The sequence below is a fragment of the Loxodonta africana genome, chromosome 4 (assembly GCF_030014295.1).
Source record: "Loxodonta africana isolate mLoxAfr1 chromosome 4, mLoxAfr1.hap2, whole genome shotgun sequence".
NCBI lineage: Eukaryota > Metazoa > Chordata > Mammalia > Proboscidea > Elephantidae > Loxodonta > Loxodonta africana.
Window position 1 is genome coordinate 127,376,474 of NC_087345.1, and position 21,144 is coordinate 127,397,617.

Consider the following 21,144-nt stretch of genomic DNA (forward strand, 5'->3'; position numbering starts at 1 on the left):
TCCATGAGCATGGTATGTTTTCCCATTTATACTGATCTCTTTTGGTTTCTCACAGTAGTATTTTGTAGTTTTCTTTGTATAGGTCTTTTACATCCCTGGCTAGATTTATTTGTAAGTATTTTATTTTTTTAGGGGCTATTATAAATGTTTTTTTTTTTTTTCCTAATTTCCTTTTCATCGTTCTCTTTATGGTATATAGGAATCCAACTGATTTTTGTATGTTTGTCTTGTATCCTGGTACTCTGCTGAATCTTTCTATTAGTTCCAGTAGTTTTCTCTTGGAGTCCTTTGGGTTTTCTCTGTATAGTACAAAAAATGTATAGTATAGTATGTATAGTATCCTATTATATGTATAGTATCATATCATTTGTAAATAGGGACAGTATAACTTCTTCATTACCAATTTGGATGCCCTTTATTTCTTTTTCTTGCATTATTGCTATGGCTAGAATTTCCAGTGCAATGTTAAGTAGTGACAAAGGGCATCCTTATCTTGTTCCTGTTCTCAAGGGGAATGTTTTCAGCCTCTCTTCATTAAGAATGATGTTGGCTGTTAATTTTGCATAGATGTCCTTTATTATGTTGAGGAATTTCCCTTCTATATCTATTTTATTGAGAGTTTTTATCAGGGATGGATGTTGGACTTTGTCGAATTCCTTTTCTGTGTTGATTGAGATGATTGTGTAATTCTTTTGTTTCCCTTTATTTATGTGGTAGATTACGTCGATTGATTTCCTAATGTTGAATCATCCCTTGCATACCTGGAATGAATCCTATTTGGTCATGGTGTATTAATTTTTTGATATGCTGCTGAATTCTATTGGCTAGAATTTTGTTGAGAATTTTTGCATGTATATTCATGAGAGATATTGGTCTGTAATTTTCTTTTTTTGTGATTTCTTTGTCTGATTTTGGTATCAGGGTTATGGTAGCTTCACAGATGAGTTCAGAAGTATCACTTCCCTTTCTCTGTTCTGAAATAGTTTGAGTAGTACTGGAGTAAGTTCTTCTCTGAATATTTGGTAGAATTCTGCAGTGAAGCCATCTGGACCAGGGCTTTTTTTTCGTTGAGAGTTTTTTTTTTTTTTTTTTTACCTTTTCAATCTCTTCTCTTGTTAGGGATCTGTTCAGATTTTCAACATCATTTTGTGTTAGTTTGGGTAGGTAGTGTGTTTCTAGAAATTTGTTCATATCCTTTAGGCTTTCAAATTTGTTGGAGTATAGTTTTTCATATACTCTGTTGTGATCCTTTTTATTTCAGTTGGGTCTGTTGTAATGTCTGTGGGGAAAATTTTTGAGATGATGTAAATATCCTGTTCCTGATTAAATTTTCACTTATTAGTTTTAGCATCCATTGATTCTTGCATGAACAAATTATTAATTGCTATGATAGATGCAAAATGAGAGTTTCAAACTGTATCATTTCTTTCACATTAATTAGCTTTGTAAGGTAAAGAAGAGTTTTCTTCTTATTTATTTGTTTATTACCTATCAGTATTGACATTTAGATTCTTATTTTATTCAAAGAATTGTAATTCGTTGGTATTTTTTTGTATTGATGCTCAATTTTTTTTTTTTTTTCTGGATTTGGCCAGTCAGAACCCTTCAGTTTGGCTCCTGCATCATTTTGGTATGTTTCCATCATTATTTGTTTATTTATTTTTAGTATATCCTAATTTTTTTTAACCCAATGACATATTCCAGGATCATCTTGTGCTTTCCCTGCTCAGGTCTGGAATCAGCCATTTCTCTAAGAATTTCTAGTTCCTTATAGTATGGAGTAGTGTTTAGAAACCAATATCTGGGAGGTACTTATGCTCAGCGCTAACTGGATATTATTTCTTTTAGGCCTTCTCATAGACAGAGCTCACATGCAGGCACACGCACACACATGCACACATTTATACACATACGTGTATCTATTTCTCTTTCTGTTAAAAGCTGTGAGCTCATATTGACACCTATAATTCCAATTAAAGACCATATGCTAGTCTTTCAACAGTAAGAAGTCTGGCTAAATGTATTTAATCATTTGCTCAATTGTAGAGTACCAGGAAAAAGTCTCAGAATTGCTAACCCATATCACTGGAAGAAAAATAACACTAACTTTAAAAAATTGTTTACAGTTCTTTTTTTGTCTTTAGGCTGAGGGTGTGTATGCAAAGTACTATGTTGCACTGCAGATTGGTTTTATTTTTTCTTTCAGTTTCGTTATATTATTTATTTGAAATATAATTAAGTTTATTTGTGCTGTATGTTTAAATTCTATTTAAAAGTAGCTTTTAAGGTTATTTTAGATAGTTTTCCTCATCCTGTTGCTTTTATTCATTTTTTCAATATATAAAACATTAACAGGGTTCCAAAAAATCATAATTACAGAAACATGTATACTATTCCCAGCCCCAGTCTCTTCAACCCCATCCCTTGCCCCCACCCCTGGTAGTTAACCAATTTTTTAATTTCTTGTTTATCTGCTTAGTCATTTATTGTGTGGATATACCATGGCTTATTTAACTACTCTGTTACATATAGACATTTAGGTTGTTTCCAATATTTTGCAATTATAACAATGCTATAAGGATTAACTTTGCTGATATCCATTTCTTGTTGTTGGAAGTGCATCTTTGGAGTAAATTCCTAAGTGAAGCAATGCTGGGCCACAAGATAAGCACATAGGTAGTTTTGTTTAATATTACTGAATTTCCTTTCTTAGGCATCATATTAATTGGCACTCTCACCATCAATCAATGAGTCCTTATTTTACCACATTTTTGCCAATCTGAAAAAGGAAATATTGTCTTAATTTGCATTTTTCTTATGAATGAATTCAAATATCTTTTTGTATGTTAAGAGCTATATTTATGTCTCATTTTGTGAGTTATTTGTTGCCCATTTTCTGTTGTGTTCTTAGTCTGTTTTACTTAGTTTTTAAAAGTTCTTTATCTACCAGGGATGTTGTTACCTGCTGTCTAGTTGACTCTGGGTCATGGTGACCTTATATAAAACAGAATAAAATGTTGCCCAGTCCTGCATCATGTTTACAATAGCCAGCATGTTTGAATCCATTGTTAAGGCTACTGTGCCAATCCCTCTCACTGAAGGTGTCCCTCTGTAGCCCTCTATGTCACCAAACATGATGTTCTGCTCTAGCACTTGATCCCTGCTGATGACTTGTCCGAAGCAAGCAAGTCAAACAACGTTCTGTTGTGATCCATAAGGTTTTCGTTGACTAATTTATGGAAGTAGATTGCCAGGCATTCCTTTCTAGTCTGTCTTAGTTGGAAGCTTAGATGAAACCTGCCCACCATTGGTGACGCTGCTGGTATTTGGAATACTAATGGCATAGATTGCAGCATCACAGAGACAAGCAAGCCACCACAGTATGACAAACTGTCAGATGGTTGGCTGAAAAAAAAAAAAAGAAAAACCAAACCCATTGCTGTCAAGTCAATTCCAACTCATAGTGACCCTATACGTCAGAGGAGAACTGCCCCATAGGATTTTCAAGGAGTGGCTGGTGAATTTGAACTGCCAACTTTTTGGTTAGCAGCCATAGCTCTTAACCACTATGCCACCAGAGCCCTGAGCCCAGCACAGTAAATGGAAAAAGACCTACCCTGAAATATAAATAAATTTTAGGGATGAAAAGAAGATACAGGGGGAAAAACCGTCATGTACAAAGGATTGAGAGTCAGAATGACAGCAACAGTAGAAGTCAGAGACAGTGGAATTGTGTCTTTAAATTCTAAGTAAAAATAGCTTCCAACCAAGAATCCTATATCTAGCCAAATTATTTTCTTTAATTTTTTAAAATTAATTTATTTTTTATTATTTCACTTTAGATGAAGGTTTACAGAACAAACAACCTTCTCATTAAACAATTGGTACATGTATTGTTTTGTAACATTGGTTACCAACTGCATAACATGTCAACACTCTTTCCTTCTCAAACTTGGTTTCCCTATTACCAGCTTTCCTGTTCTCTCGTGCCTTCTAGCCCTTGCCCCTGGGCTGGTGTACCCCTTTAGTCTCATTTTGTTTTCTGGGCCTGTCTAATTTTTGGCTGAAGGGTGAACCTTAGAAGTGACTTCATTACTGAGCTAAAATGGTGTCTGGGGGCCATACTCTCGGAGTTTCTCCGGTGTCTGTCAGGTTAGTAAGCCTGGCTTTTTTTTTTTTTAATAATTTTTATTGTGCTTTAAGTGAAAGTTTACAAATCAAGTCAGTCTCTCACACAAAAACCCACATACACCTTGCTACACACTCCCAATTACTTTCCCCCTAATGAGTCAGCCCACTCTCTCCCTCTACTCTCTCTTTTTGTGTCCATTTAGCCAGCTTCTAACCCCATCCACCATCTCGTCTCCCCTCCAGGTGGGAGATGCCAACATAGTCTCAAGTGTCCACCAGATCCAAGAAGCTCACTCCTCACCAGCATCCCTTTCCAACCTATTGTCCAGTCCAATCCATGTCTGAAGAGGTGGCTTCGGGAATGGTTCCTGTCCTGGGCCAACAGAAGGTTTGGGGGCCATGACCACCGGGGTCCTTCTAGTCTCAGTCAGACCAGTAAGTCTGGTCTTATGAGAATTTGGGGTCTTCATCCCACTGCTCTCCTGCTCCCTCATGGGTCCTCTGTTGTGTTCCCTGTCAGGGCAGCTGATGTAGTCTCTAGTTCATGTGACCTGTTCTGTCTTTTGGGCTCGTAAGCACCTTGTGTCCTTGGTGTTCTTCATTCTCCTTTGATCCAGGTGGGTTGAGACCAGTTGATGCATCTTAGATGGTTGCTTGCTAGCGTTTAAGACCCCAGAGGCCACTCTTCAAAGTGGGATGCAGAATGTTTTGTTAATAGATTTTATTATGCCAATTGACTTAGATGTCCTCTGAAACCATGGTCCCCAGACTCCTGCCCCTGCTATGCTGTCCTTCGAAGCATTCAGTTTATTCAGGAAATTTCTTTGCTTTTGGTTTAGTCCAGTTGTGCTGACCTCCCCTGCGTTGCGTGCGATCTTTCCCTTCACCTAAAGTAGTTCTTATCTACTATCTAATTAGTGAATACCCCTCCCCCGCCCTCCCTCCCTCCCTCCGCCATCTCGTAACCACAAAAGAATGTTTTCTTCTCAGTTTAAACTATTTCTCAAGTTCTTATAATAGTGGTCTCATACAATATTTGTCCTTTTGCAACTGACTAATTTCACTCAGCATAATGCCTTCCAGGTTCCTTCATGTTATGAAATGTTTCACAGATTCCTCACTGTTCTTTATCGATGTGTAGTATTCCATTGTGTGAATATACCATAATTTATCCATTCATCTGTTGATGGGCACCTTGGTTGCTTCCATCTTTTTGCTATTGTAAACAGTGCTGCAGTAAACATGGGTGTGCATATGTCTGTTCCTGTAAAGGCTCTTATTTCTCTAGGATATATTCCAAGGAGTGGGATTGCTGGATCGTATGGTAGTTCTATTTCTAGCTTTTTAAGGAAGCGCCAAATCGATTTCCAACGTGGTTGTACCATTTGACATTCCCACCAGCAGTGTAGAAGTGTTCCAATCTCTCCACAACCTAACATTTATTATTTTGTGTTTTTTGGATTAGTGCCAGCCTTGTTGGAGTGAGATGAAATCTCATTGTAGTTTTGATCTGCTTTTCCCTAATGGCTAATGATCCAGAGCATTTCCTCATGTATCTGTTAGCTACCTGAATGTCTTCTTTAGTGAAGTGTCTTATCCATATCTTCTACCCATTTTTTAATTGGGTTATTTGTCTTTTTGTAGTTGAGTTTTTGCAGTATCATGTAGATTTTAGAGATCAGGCACTGATCAGAAATGTCATAGCTAAAACCTTTTTCCCAGTCTGTAGGTAGTCTTTTTACTCTTTTGGTGAAGTCTTTAGATGAGCATAGGTGTTTGATTTTTAGGAGCTCCCAGTTATCTAGTTTTTCTTCTGCAGTCTTTATAATGTTCTGTATATTGTTTATGCCATGTATTAGGCCTTCTAACTTTGTCCCTATTTTTTCTTCCATGATCTTTATCGTTTTAGATTTTATGTTTAGGCCTTTGATCCATTTTGAGTTACGTTTTGTGCATGGAGTGAGGTATGGGTCTTTTTTCATTTTTTTTTTTTTGCAGATGGATATCCAGTTATGCCAGCACCATTTGTTAAACAGACTGTCTTTTCCCCATTTAACTGTTTTGGGGCCTTTGTCAAATATCAACTGCTCATATGTAGATGGATTTATGCCTGGATTCTCAATTCTGTTCCATTGGTCCATATATCTGTTGTTGTGCCAGTACCAGCCTGTTTTGACTACCGTGGTGGTATAATATGTTCTAAAATCAGGTAAAGTAAGGCCTCCCACTTCGTTCTTCTTTTTCAGTAATGCCTTGTTTATCCGGGGCCTCCTTCCCTTCCATATGAAATTAGTGATTTGTTTCTTCATTTCATTAAAGAATGTCGTTGGGATTTGGATCAGAATTGCATTAAATGTATAGATCGCTTTCGGTAGAATAGACATTTTTATAATGTTAAATCTTCCGATCTATGAGCAAGGTATGTTCTTCCACTTATGTAAGTCTCTTTTGGTTTCTTGCACAAGCGTATTATAGTTTTCTTTGTATAAGTCTTTTACATGTCTGGTAAGATTTATTCCTAAGTATTTTATCTTCTTGGGGGCTACGGTAAATGGCATTGATTTGGGGATTTCCTCTTCGATGTTCTTTTTGTTGGTGTAGAGGAATCCAGCTGATTTTTTATGTTTATCTTGTATCCCGATACTCTGCTGAACTCTTGTATTACTTTCAGTAGTTTTCTTGGGGATTCCTTAGGGTTTTCTGTGTATAAGATCATGCCATCTGCAAACAGAGATACTTTGAATTCTTCCTTGCCAATCTGGATGCCCTTTATTTCTTTATCTAGCCCAATTCCTCTGGCTAGGACTCCCAGCACAATGTTGAATAAGAGTGGTGATAAAGGGCATCCTTTTCTGGTTCCCGATCTCAATGGGAATGTTTTAAGGTCTCTCCATTTAGGGTGATGTTGGCTTTGTATAAATGCCCTTTATTACGTTGAGAAATTTTCCTTCTGTTCCTATTTTGCTGAGAGTTTTTATCATGAATGGGTGTTGGACTTTGTCAAAAGCCTTTTCTGTATTAATTGATAAAATCATGTGATTCGTGATTACATTAATTGTTTTTATAATGTTGAACCATCCCTGCATACCTGGTAAAAATCCCACTTGGTCATGGTGAATTATTTTTTTGATATGTTGTTGAATTCTATTGGCTAGAATTTTGTTGAGGATTTTTGCATCTACATTCATGAGGGATAAAAAAAAATATAGGTCTATAATTTTCTTGTGGTGTCTTTAGCTGGTTTTGGTATCAGGGATATGGTGGCTTCATAGAATGAGTTTGGGAGTATTCCATCATATTCTATGCTCTGAAATACCTTTAGTAGTAGTGGTGTTAACTCTTCTCTGAAAGTTTGGTAGAACTCTGCAATGAAGCCGTCCTGGCTAGGGTTTTTTTTTTTTTGTTGGGAGTTTTTTGATTACCTTTTCAATCTCTTCTTTTGTTATGGGTCTATTTAGTTGTTCTACCTCTGTTTGTGTTAGTTTAGGTAGGTAGTGTGTTTCTAGGAATTCATTTCTTCTAGGTTTTCAAATTTGGGTATGGTTTTTCTTAGTAATCTGATATGATTCTTTTAATTTCAGTTGGGTCTGTTGTAATATCACCCATCTCATTTCTTATTTGGGTTATTTGCTTCCTCTCCTGTTTTTCTTTTGTCAGTTTGGCCAGTGGTTTATCAATTTTGTTAATTTTTTCAAAAAACCAGCTTTTGGTCTTGTTAATTCTTTTAATTGTTTTTTCTGTTTTCTATTTCATTTAGTTTAGCTCTAATTTTTATTATTTGTTTTCTTCTGGTGCCTGTGGGTTTCTTTTGTTGCTCTCTTTCTATTTGTTCAAGGTGTAGGGATAATTCTTTGATTTTGGACCTTTCCTTTTTTTGTATGTGTGCATTTATTGATATAAATTGGCCTCTGAGCACTGCTTTTGCTGCGTCCCAAAGGTTCTGTTAGGAAGTGTTTTCATTGTCATTGGATTCTATGAATTTCTTTATTCCATTCTTAATGTTTTCTATAATCCAGTCTTTTTTGAGCAGGGTGTTGTTCAATTTCCAAGTTTTTGATTTCTTTTCCCTGCTTTTCTTGTTATTGATTTCCACTTTTATGGCCTTAGGGTCAGAGTAGATGCTTTGTAATATTTCAATGTTTTGGATTCTGCTAAGGCTTGCTTTATGACCTAATATGTGATCTGTTCTAGAGAATGTTCCACGTGCACTAGAAAAGAAAGTATACTTGGTTGCTATTGGGTGGAGTGTTCTGTATATGTGTACGAGGTCAATTTGGTTGATTGTGGCATTTAGATCTTCTGCGTCTTTATTGAGCTTCTTTCTGGATGTCTTGTCCTTCTCCGAAAGTGGTGTGTTGAAGTCTCCTACTATTATTGTGGAGCTGTCTATCTTACTTTTCAATGCTGATAGAGTTTGTTTTATGTATCTTGCAGCCCTGTCATTGGGTGCATAAATATTTAATATGGTTATATCTTCTTGGTATATTGTCCCTTTAATCATTACGTAGTGTCTTTCCTTATCCTTTCTGATGGATTTAACTTTAAAGTCTATTTTGTCAGAAATTAATATTTTCACTCCTGCTCTTTTTTGATTGTTGTTTGCTTGATATATTTTTTCCATCCTTTGAGTTTTAGTTTGTTTGTGTCCCTAAGTCTAAGGTGTGTCTCTTGTAGGGAAGATATAGACGGATCATGTTTTTTAATCCATTCTGCCACTCTCTGTCTCTTTATTGGTGCATTTAGTCCATTTACATTCAGCATAATTATGATTAGGTATAAATTTAGTGCTGTCACTTTGATGTCTTTTTTTTGTGTGTTGACAGTTTCTTTTTTCCGTTTAATTTTATGTGATGAGTAGATTTTCTTTATGTATTGTCTTTTCCTCATGTTGTTGTTGATTTTGTTTCTGCCGAGTCTGTATTTTTCCCTTGTATTTTATTTCGGGAAACCCTGGTGGTGTAGTGGTTAAGTGCTATGACTGCTAACCAAAGGATTGGCGGCTTGAATTCGCCAGGCACTGCTTGGAAACTCTGCGGGGCAGTTCTACTCTGTCCTGTAGGGTCGCTATGAGTCGGAATCGACTTGACGGCACTGGGTTTGGTTGTTTTTTTTGGTATTTTATTTTGAGGAGCAGGATAGTTTGTCTCCTTTGTGGTTACCTTATTATTTACCCCTATTTTTCTAAATTTAAAACTAACTTTTATTTCTTTGTATGGCCATATCTTCCTTTCTATATGAGAGGTGTATGATTACATTTCTTAATCCCTCTTTTAATGTTTTAATGTTGTCTTCTTTTATGTAATAACATCACTGTTACCCTGTTTTTGGGTTGACATTTGGTTGCTCTCGTAGTATTCTAGTCTTGGGTTGATACCTGATATTATTGATTTTCTAACCAAAGAACTCCCTTTAGTGTTCCTTGTAGTTTTGGTTTGGTTTTTACGAATTCCCTAAACTTGTGTTTATCTGGAAATGTCTTAACTTCACCTTCATATTTAAGAGGGAGTTTTGCTGGATGTATGATTCTTGGCAGGTAATCTTTTTCCTTCAGTTTTTTATATAAATCATCCCATTGCCTTCTTGCCTGCATGGTTTCTGCTGAGTAGTCTGAGTTTATTCTTACTGGCTCTCCTTTGTAGGTGATTTTTCATTTATCCCTCGCTGCTCGTACAATTCTCTCTTTATCTTTGATTTTGGCAAGTTTGCTTATAATACGTCTTGGTGACTTTCTTTTCAGATATACCTTATGTGGAGTTCGATGAGCATATTGGATAGATATCTTCTCATCTTTTGCAATATCAGGGAAGTTTTCTGCCAACAAATCTTCAACAATTTTCGCTGTATTTTCTATTATCCCTCCCTGTTTGGGTACTCCAATCACTTGTAGGTTATTTCTCTTGATAGAGTCCCACATGATTCTTAAGGTTGCTTCATTTTTTTAAATTCTTTTATCTGATTTTTCTTCAAATATATTAGTGCCAAGTGATTTATCTTCAAGTTCAGAAATTCTAGCTTCTACTTGCTCAATTCTGCTCCTCTGACTTTCTATTCAGTTGTCTACTTCTATAATTTTGTTGTTAATCTTCTGAATTTCTGATTGCTGTCTGTCTATGGATTTTTCCAGCTCATTAAACTTTTCATTATGTTCCTGAATACTCTTTCTGATTTCTTCAATTGCTTTATCTGTGTGTTCCTTGGCTTGTTCTGCGTATTGCCTGATTTCCTTCTTGATGTCTTGAAGGGTTCTGTATATTAAACTTTTGTATTCTGCATCCGGTAATTCCAGGAATGCACTTTCATCTAGAAGATCCCTGGATTCTTTGTTTTGAGAGCTTGTTGAGGTGATCATGGTCTTTTTCTTTATGTGACTTGATATTGACTTTGTCTCTGAGCTATCTATAAGTTATTGTATTAGTTTATGCTTGCTTACTGTGTCGTAGCTGCTTGCTGTGTTTTGTTTTGGTATACCCGTATGGGTTGCTTGAGTGAGCTAGCTTGATTATTTTCACCTTTGGAGCTCTGAAGTCCCATCCCCAGCTGGCTAGAGCTGTTATCAGGTATATCAGTCTAGGAGTCCATTCAGTTTTCTTGTATGAATTCAGCTTAGGTTTCCAGGTAGCTGATCATCAAGTGTGTGGTACAGGTTCTCTCCTACAGTCTTAGAGGGGCAGGGGTGATTGCCCTATATACTGGTACCTGATTGCAGCAGGGGGTCACACTCTGAACAAGGCAGGGGGCAGAGAAACAACCCCTGAGTGTCTCTGAGGAAAACGCGTCCCTTTTCCCTAGAGTGTGCAAGTGGGTGGGTTCTGCAGACAGACTGTGGGCACCCAAAGTTTTTGGTTTTAAGAACTGGAAGGTACCAGTTATCTTTGGACCCCTGTCGCGGGTGGCTGGGTGACCTGAGTGGAGCTAACAGTCCTTAGGTCCCTGATATGGGTAAGTGAGGATCTTGTTTAATGGGCAAAACAATGTCAAACGTCAAACACCCAACTCTCCACTGCACAGCTGAGATGGTTGGAGTTTGCCAACAAGGGCCTATTCTCCCAAAATAGGCCCACACAGGTCCATGCAGAAGGGAAAGTTGCTCAATGTCGAGGGACAGTTTATGCCTGACCAGGAGCCACTTCTTTCCTGATCTCCCCCAGTAAATGGAGCTAGCAAATTATCTTTTGCCCCTAATTGCAAATTTTTCCTTCCCCAAGGCTGGGAGGATGGCTCTAGGTGCTCGACAGGGCCTACCTCAGGCCCAGGGATTCAGCCGCTGAAGTCTGCTTGGTGGTGGGGGGACGCACTAAAATACATGCAAGTACTTAGCTTTTTCCAAGAGCTCTGTTCCTCTCAGGTTCCAGAGGTGTGAGTAGGCTGTGCGGCTGGCTGCTTCTCCTTGAGGAAACTGCGGGTGAATGCTAGTACCAGCCCGCCTCCACCACCGCTCCGGGAATGGTGCCTGAGGGCTCCCTGTGATTCATGTCTGGTAACTCCTCTCCGCTTCTGAATGGTCTCTTCCTCCCCCTGCCCCTCAGTTCATTGTCTGAGCTTGCCTTTGATGCTCAGGGCTCCCAGCTTGTCACAAATATACTTGTTTCACTTGTTTTTTCAGGTCTTTGTTATAAAGAGCGCTCACCGAAATTATCTGTCTATTCTGCCATCTTGGCTCCGCCTCCAGTCTTGTCTTTTTTTTGTGAATTTGGATTTTGTTTTGCATTTTTCTCTAGCTCTGTCCAGGACCCTCTATTGTGATCCCTGTCAGGGCAATTAGTGGTGGTAGCTGTGCACCACCTAGTTCTGCTAGACTCAGTCTGGTGGAGGCTGTGGGAGTTGTGGTCCATTAGTCCTTCGGACTGATCTTTCCCTTGTATCTTTGGTTTTCTTCGTTCTCCTTTGCTGCACATGGGGTGGAGTATCTTAGCTGTCTTCCACTCACAAGATTTTAAGACTCCAGATGCTACTCACGGAAGTAGAATGTAGAACGTTTTCTTTATAAACTATGTTGTGCCAGATGAGCTAGATGTTGCCCAAGACCATGATCCCCACAGCCCTCAACCCAGTAATTTAGTCCCTCCGGGAGTTTGGATGTGTCTACGGTGCTTCCATGACCTTGCCTTGGACAAGTTATGCTGGCTTCCCTAGTATCGCATACTGCCTTACCCTTCACCAAAGTTACTGCTTATGTATTGTCTATTTGATGTTTTCCATCCCCACCCCTTCTCTCCCTCATAACCACTGAAGATTGTTTCTTTTTGTGTGTAAACCTTTTCATTAGTTTTTATAATAGTGGTCTCATACAATATTTGTCCTTTTGTGATTGACTTATTTCACTCAGCATAATGCCCTCCAGATTCATCCATGTTGGGAGATGCTTCGCAGATTCATCATTGTTCTTTATCATTGTGGAGTACTCCATTCTGTGTATGTACCATAGTTTGTTTATCCATTCATCTGTTGATGGGCATCTAAGTTGTTTCCACCTTTTTTCTATTTGAACAATGCTGCAATGAACATGGGTGTGCTATGTCTGTTTGCGTAACAGCTCTTATTTCCCTATAATCAGCCAGATTATTAATCTACTGTGAGCATAAATTAAAGACATTCTCGGACATAAAAAAAAAAAACTCAATGTATTTTGCCTCTGATGCACCCATTAGCAAGCAGCTACAGTAGGAAGTGCTCTACCAAACAAAGGCAAAAACCAAGAAAGAAGAGAGCATGGACTCGGGGTGTAAGTCTTCCTACTTAAGAGGTAAGAGAGGAAATTTCCAGGATAAAAGGATATTATTTGACAGGCTTAAGGGTGAGAAAAACTATATTGAGAGGAATTTTGCAGGCTTGCTGGAAGTTGTAGGAAGACTTACATATTAAAAAAAAAAAAACTAAATGAGGAAAAAGAGATAATTATTAAATCCAGGAAAACAAAAAGTTTTGCAAGGAAGGAAATGTAAGTACAAGTACCAGATGGTTTTAGTTAGAGAATAGTGTTGACTTTGGTGACTATGCCCAAAAGTCAATGAACACTTCTTATTCCTAGAAAAGGGGAGCCCTGGTGGTGCAGTAGTTAAGCCTTTTGCTGCTAAACAAAAGGTCAGCAGCTTGAACTCACCAGCTGCTGTGCTCTGTGGGAGAAAGATGTGGCAGGCTGCTTCTGTAAAGATTTACAGCCTTGGAAACCCTATGGAGCAGTTCTACTCTGCCGTATAGGGTTGCTGGGAGCCAGAATCGACTCGATGGCAGTGGGTTTGCTTTTTTAATTTTTTCAATTTATACCTAGAAAAATGATTACCAAATAGCCCTTAGCTCCCGGAGCTGTCGACCTCCCTGCAGGTCGTATGAGAACGAAGCAGACCCAGCCTCACCGTTTCCCCTCAGCTCTGCCCATGTTAGAAACAATTTGGAGAGAGTAAAGTTTTTGTCAGAGATCAAGTGGAGAGTGCAGGACTGGAGTTGGGAGTCTTTTCCTTCTCCTCCCCTCTAGGTGCTTTCTCCTCTCTGAAGCCAAATGAGGCAGGCTCCAAGAGCATTACTTGTAAAGGGTGGAGTCTCTTCATAGGGCTTTTCATTATGGCAGCTGGTTTCCTGCAAAGCAAGTGATGAGAGAGAGAGAAACAAAGAGAGAGACAGAAAACACAAGACAGTGGCCAAAATGAAACCACAGTGTCTTTTATAATTTAACCTCAGAAGTCACATACTGTCACTTCTGCCGTATTCTATTGGTTACACAGACGAACTCTGATGCGGTTAGGAGTGGACTATGCAGGATGTAAACACCAGCAGGCAGGGATCTTGGAGGCTGGCTTTCTCATAGTAATGACTGTTTTGATTAAAAAACTAAAGTAGTTTAAGGAAATTGAGGGTGTTCATGTATATGTGTGAAGGAGCTGTGTAGCAGTGGTTAAACACTTGGCTACTAACTGAGAGGCTGGCAGTTCTAATCCATCAGCCACTTCATAGGAGAAAGATGTGGCAGTCTGCATCTATAAAAAATTGCAGCCTTGGAAATACTAAAGGGGCTGTTCTGCTCTGTCTTGTAGGGTTTCTATGAGTCAGAATTGACTTAATTGCAACCAGTTTGGTCTTTGGTTTTATGCATGTGTGTATCTTAGTTTGCTACTGCTGTTGTAACAAAAAATACCACAAGTGGGTGGCTTTAATGAACAGAAATTTACTTTCTCACAGCTTAGGAAATTAGAAGTCTGAATTCAGGGCACCGGCTCTAGGGAAAGGCTCTCTGTTTGCTCTGGGGGAAAATCCTTGTCTCAGCATCCTTAGCATCTTCGTGGTATTCCTTGGAGATCTCCAAGTGACATCTATCTTTCCCCTATTTGTGCTTGCTTCTGTATGCCTAATTGGCTCTTTTCATATCTCAAAGGTGAGTAGGTTTAAGACAAACCCTACACTAATATGACATCATTAAAATAACAAACAAAATCCTATTCTCAAATGGAACTACATCCACAGGTATAGGCATTAGGATTCTAGCACATATTTGTGGGGACACAATTCAATCTACAACAATGAATAAGGCCCCTGGGATGGTGCAAATGGTTTTCTAACAACTACTAACCTAAGGTTAGTGGTTTAAACCCATTCAGTGGTACTGTGGAAGAAGGGTCTGGTAATCTGCTACTGTAAATGTTGTTGTTGTTATTAGGTGCCATTGAGTGGGTTCCAGCTCTTTTTGACCCTATGTACAACAGAAGGAAAGAAACACTGCCTTTTCCTGTGCCATCCTCACGATCACTGTTATACTTGAGTCCATTGCTGTAACCACTGTGTGAATCCATCTCAGTGAGGGTCTTTCTCTTTTTTACTGACTTTGTACTCTACCAATCATGATGCCCTTTTCCGGGATTGATCCCTCCTGATAACATGTCCAACGTATGTGAGATGAAGTCTCACCATCCTTGCCTCTAAGGAGCATCTGGCTGTACTTCTGCCAAGACAGATTTGTTCATTCTTTTGGAAGCCCATGCTATATTCAGTATTCTTCGATGACAACATAATTCAAAGACACAATTCTCCTTTGGGCTTCCTTATTCATTGTCCAGCTTTCGCATGCATATGAGAAGATTGAAAATACCGTGGCATGGGTCAGGTGCGTCTTAGTCCTGAAAGTGACATCTTTGCTTTTTAACGGTTTAAAGAGGTCCTTTGCAGTAGATTTGCCCAATGCAATGCATCTTTTGATTTCTTGGCTGCGGCTGCCATGGCTGTTGATTGTGGATCCAAGTAAAATGAAATCCTTTACAAATTCAATCTTTTCTCTGTTTATCATGATATTGGTTAGTGGTCCAGTTGTGAGGATTTTTGTTTTCTTTATGTTGAGGTGTAATCCATACTGAAGGCTGTGGTCTTTGATCTTCACTAGTAAGTGCTTCAAGTCCTCTTCACTTTCAGCAAGAAAGTTTGTGTCATCTGCATAACATGGGTTGTTAGTGAGTCTTCCCCCAATCCTTATGCCCCGTTCTTCTTCATATAGTTCAGATAATCCAATTATTTGCTCAGCATACAGATTGACTAAGTATGTTGAAAGGATACAGCCCTGAAGCTCACATTTCCCGACTTTAAACCACACAGTGTCCCCCTGTCCTGTTCGAACGACTGCCTCTTGATGTATGTGGAGGTTCCTCAGGAGCATAATAAGTATTCTGGATTCCGATTCTTTGAAATATTATCTATAATTTTAATGATCCACACAGTTGAATGCTGCTACATACACAGTAAAACACAGGTAAACATCTTTCTGATATTCTCAGCTTTCAGCCAACATCCATCTGACATCAGTAATGATATCCCTCTTTCCACACCGTCTTCTGAATCCAGCTTGAATTTCTGGCAGTACTGCTGCAACTCCTTTTGAATGATCAGCGAAATTTTACTTGCATGTGATATTAATGATATGGTTCAATAATTCCTGAATTCAGTTGGATCACCTTTCTTTGGAATAGGGGTAAATATGGATTTCTTCCAGTTGATTGGACAGGTAGCTGTCTTCCAAATTTCTTGGCATAGATGAGTGAGCACTACCAGTGCTGCTGCATCTGTTTGTTGAAACATCTTAACTGGTATTCCATCAATTCCTGGAGCCTTGTTGTTTGCCAGTGTCTTCAGTGCATCTTGGAGTTTTTCCTCCAGTGCCGTTGGTTCTTGATCATATGCTACCTCTTGAAATGATTGAATGTCACCAATTCTTTTTGATACAGTGACTCTGTGTTTTCCTTCAATCTGGTGATGCTTCTTGCATAAAGATGACAGCCATGAAAACTCTATGGAGCAGTTCTAACATGTAACACATGGTGCTACATGAGTTGGAAATAACAGCAATGGGTTTGTTTTTTTGTTTGATATGCATATGGATATTCAAAGAAAGCTTCATGGAGTTGACATTTGAGCAGAGGTTTGAATAAAGTGAGGAAGCATGTTTAATAAAGATGGAAGAAAGCTTGGTGTGTTGCAGGAATGCTAAGAAGGCAAGTGAGTCTGTTGTTGTTGTTGTTAGGTGCCGTTGAGTTGGTTCTGACTCATAGAGACCCTATGCACAGCAGAACGAAACACTGCCCGGTCCTGAGCCATCCTTACAGTCGTTGTTGTGCTTGAGCTCATTGTTGCAGCCACTGTGTCAATCCACCTCGTTAAGGGTCTTCTTCTTTTCCGCTGACCCTGTACTCTGCCAAGCATGATGTCCTTCTCCAGGGACTGATCCCTCCTGACAACATGTCCAAAGTATGTAAGACACAGTCTCACCATCCTTGCCTCTAAGTAACATTCTGGCTGTACCTCTTCTAAGACAGATTTGTTTGTTCTTTTGGCAGTCCATGGTATGTTCAATATTCTTCGCCAACACCACAATTCAAAGGCGTCAATTCTTCTTTGGTCTTCCTTATTCATTGTTCAGCTTTCACATGCATATGATGCGATTGAAAATACCGTGGCTTGGGTCAGGTGCACCTTAGTCTTCAGGGTGACATCTTTGCTCTTCAACACTTTGAAGAGGTCCTTTGCAGCAGATTTGCCCAATGCAATGCATCTTTTGATTTCTCGACTGCTGCGTCCATGGCTGTTGATTGTGGATCCAAGTAAAATGAAATCCTTGACAACTTCAATCTTTTCTCTGTTTATCATGATGTTGCTCATTGGTCTAGTTGTGAGAATTTTTGTTTTCTTTTTGTTGAGGTGCAATCCATACTGAAGGCTGTGGTCTTCGATCTTCATTAGTAAGTGCTTCAAGTCCTCTTCACTTTCAGGAAGCAAGGTTGTGTCATCTTCATAACGCAGGTTGTTAATGAACCTTCCTTCAATCCTGGTGCCCTGTGCTTCTTCATATAGTCCAGCTTCTGAAATTATTTGCTCAGCATACAGGTTGGATAGTTATGGTGAAAGAATACAACCCTGAAGCACACCTTTCCTGACTTTAAACCACACAGTATCCCCTTGTTCTGTCTGAACAACTGCCTCTTGATCTATATAAAGGTTCCTCATGAGCACAACTAAGTGTTCTGGAATTCCCATTCTTTGCAATGTTATCCATAGTTTGTTATGATCCACACAGTCAAATGCCTTTGCATAGCCAATAAAACACAGGTAAATATCCTTCTGGTATTCCCTGCGTTCAGCCAGGATCCATCTGACATCAGCAATGAAGTGAGTCTAGAATGGAGTAAATAGGTATAGAGATGTCAGAGAAGGCAGGGGCCCAATCATGTCGGGCTTTGAACATAGTAACACATTTGGATTTTGTTCTGATAGAATAAAAATAGTAGAAATCCAGCGTAAATTTTTGAAAAGAAGAGTGACATGATCTTAAAATGATTGTTCTGTGGAGAATTGATTGTGATAGGGGCAGGGGAAGAGTGGAGCTTCCATTACAGTAAACTAGAAATGGTGCTTAGATAGACTGATAATGGTAAGTGTTGAGAAATAATTGTATTTGGGATTAATTTTAAGGTAGTGCTAATAGAATGTGGACATTACCTGTCTGTGAGTTTGTCTCTGTAGTTGCTTGCATGTTGCCATGATACTGGATGCTACAAAAAAAACCCAAAAAACCAAAAAAAAAAAAAAAAAAAAACCGCCAACAGTATTTCAAGTACCACCAGGGCCAACCATGGTGGGCATGTTTAGTGGAGTTTCCAAACTAGGAAGAAAGACCTGGTGATCTACTTCCGAAAACTAGCCAATGAAAACTCTGTGAATCACAACAGAATCTTGTTTGATATAGTGCTGAAAGATAAGCCCCCTCCCTCCCTCAAGTTGGGAGGCACTCAAAAGACACCGTGGCTGCAACAATGGACTGGAGCATACCAATGATCATGAAGATGGTGCAGGACTGGGCAGTATTTCATTCTGCTTTAAACGGGGTTGCTATGAGTTGGAGGTGACTCAACAGCAACTACTACTAATAATAGAACTTCAGTGTTGAACCAGATATAAAGTAGTGTGTGTGGAAAAGAGAGGGATATAGAGTGACTCCTAGTTGGCTGGAGCAAATGGATGAATGTAGATGCCACTTACTAAGGTGGGGAGGACTTGGGGAGGGATAAGTTTGTGGTTGTTGAGAGAAGAAAGGGAGGCAGGAGATTGTGATGTAGCAGAAGCTGTTAATAAAGTGTATCTAAAAAGAAGGGAGTAATCAGTGGTGTTAAATTACTAAAGATAAAATGAGAACTCAGAACCAAGCATTAAATTTGGTAGAATGAAGGTGACCTTGACAAAAGTGGAGTGGTGAGTCCTAAAGCCTCTTTGTGGAAGAGAAAATGAGAGGTAAAGAGGTGGAGGGCAATAACTATAGACAGCGTTTCTAAGGAATTTTGCAATAAAGATGACCGAAAAAGGGTGGTAGATGCAGAAGCATTAAGGATCAAGGGAGAGCTTTGTAACAATGGGAGATATGAAATCAGGTTTGTGATAATTGAAGGAGTCCCTGAATGGCACTCGGCTACCAAACAAAAGAGAGGCTGGTGGTTTGAATCCACCCAGAGGTATCTCAGAAGAAAGGCTTAACAATCTGCTTTCAAAAAACTGGCCATTAAACGTGTAAGGAGCACAGTTCTATTGTAATACCCGTTGAGGTCGGTATAAGATGGCAACTGGTTTGGTACTTGTATTTTTTTGGTGTTGATTGGAATGAGCCCATAAAATGGCAGGAATGGCAGGTATAGAGGAGAAAGGCGCATAATGGCAGAAGCAAAACCCTTGAGTAGACAGCATACTACGGAATCCAGTGTGAAAGGAGGCTTCACCCACAATAACAGGAGGGAAGCTAGAGAATAGGACAATAGTTGCATGTAGTTTGCTCAGTGTGCTTGTGGTTAAGGTGAGAGAGCTCCCTTTTCTGATTTTTTGAGCTTCTCATTGAAATCATTGAGGCTTTTACTAGGATAGGGCTAATTTCCTAATATTGAACCATCCTTGCAAATGTTTTTTAACATGATCTGTTGTACTTTTAATAGAGTGCTGACTTGCTTAAATATTATTGAAGATTTTTTCTTAAGAAATATCTTTGAAGGTGTATAAATTTTGTTTTGTGAACCTCACAATGAATTTAGAGACTTCTTAACTTTTTCTGTGTTCTAGAAAAATTCAAATATTATAAGAATTATGGGTACTCTCAAGATATAAACAGATGATAAAATTGGTTATGTATTGGCTTTGGAGGAGATAGTGATGGTTGTTAGAAGTAGTTTCCTATCCACTTCTATTTCTTTCTAAACTATTTTCTACTTCAGTTTTCCTAAGCTTTTTGAGTTAAACTTGGTAATTTATATAATCTTAGAATAGTATTGGTTATGCATTGAATTGTGTCCCCCCAAAATATGTGTATCAATTTGGCTGGGCTGTGATTCCCAGTAATGTCTGATTGTCTACCATTTTGTTATCTGACTTGATTTTCCTCTATGTTGTAAATCCTACCTCTATGATGTTAATGAGGTGAGATGAGTGGCAGTTATGTTAATGAGGCAAGACCATATCTACAAGATTAGCTTCTGTCTTGAATCAATCTCTTTTGAGATATAAAAGAGAGAAGCAAATGAAAAGACAGCGGAACCTCATACCACTAAGAAAGGAGCATCAGGAGCCAAGCATGTCCTTTGGATTCAGGGTCCCTGCACTGAATAGGTCCTCAACCATGATGACAAGGACCTTCCCTCAGAGTCGACAGAGAGAGATAGCCTTCCTCTGAAGCTGGCACGCCCTGAATTTGGACTTCTGGCCTCTTAGAAAGTGAGAGAATAAATTTCTCTTTGCTAAAGCCATCCACTTGTGATATTTCTGTTACCGCAGCACTAGATAACTAAGACAATGTCCATGTCACTGAAAATTTTATATCAGGATAGAGTTTTGCATGTTGCTGTTGTTGTTGTTAGGTGCTGCCCATTCCTTTCCAATTCATAGCGACCCTATAGGACAGAGCAGAACTGCCCCATAGGGTTTCCAAGGAGCAGCTGGTGGATTTGAACTCTGTATTATTTTTAAGATAAGTGTATCTGCACCTAGTCCTCCCTTCTCATTTCTAAAGTCTGCATTGCGTTTTAATGTTTTCTTGATAAGAATGATAAGATGTTTGTTTCTTTATGTTTTAGTCTAATAGCCAGCTATCAAATCTGTTATAAATTAGATTTTTTATTTTATTATGTTTTTTCATTTTAAATGCTTTCCTCTTATTTGGGTGTTGAACAAACTTTAATATTGTGTGGGCAATACTTCATTATACTGATGGACACTTTCCTGACTCGGTAGAAGTTTAAGAAAACTTTCCATTTCAAGTTGTGATGAATTTAACTTCCATATTAAACAATAGACTAGCAGGTACTTTAAAAAAAAAAGGTAAGACAAAAACATTTTCAGGATAGAGACAGAGTGCTCTTTCTTCAGTCTTGTTAAAATCTGGAAGAAAAATTGTCAGGGAATATTCTAATTAGATCTCTAAATGATGCTAAAAATGTTAATTTGGGCATTACATTCCTTCCTGCTTCATGTTTATTGCTCTTCCAATAACTATTAGGAAATGGTGAAGGC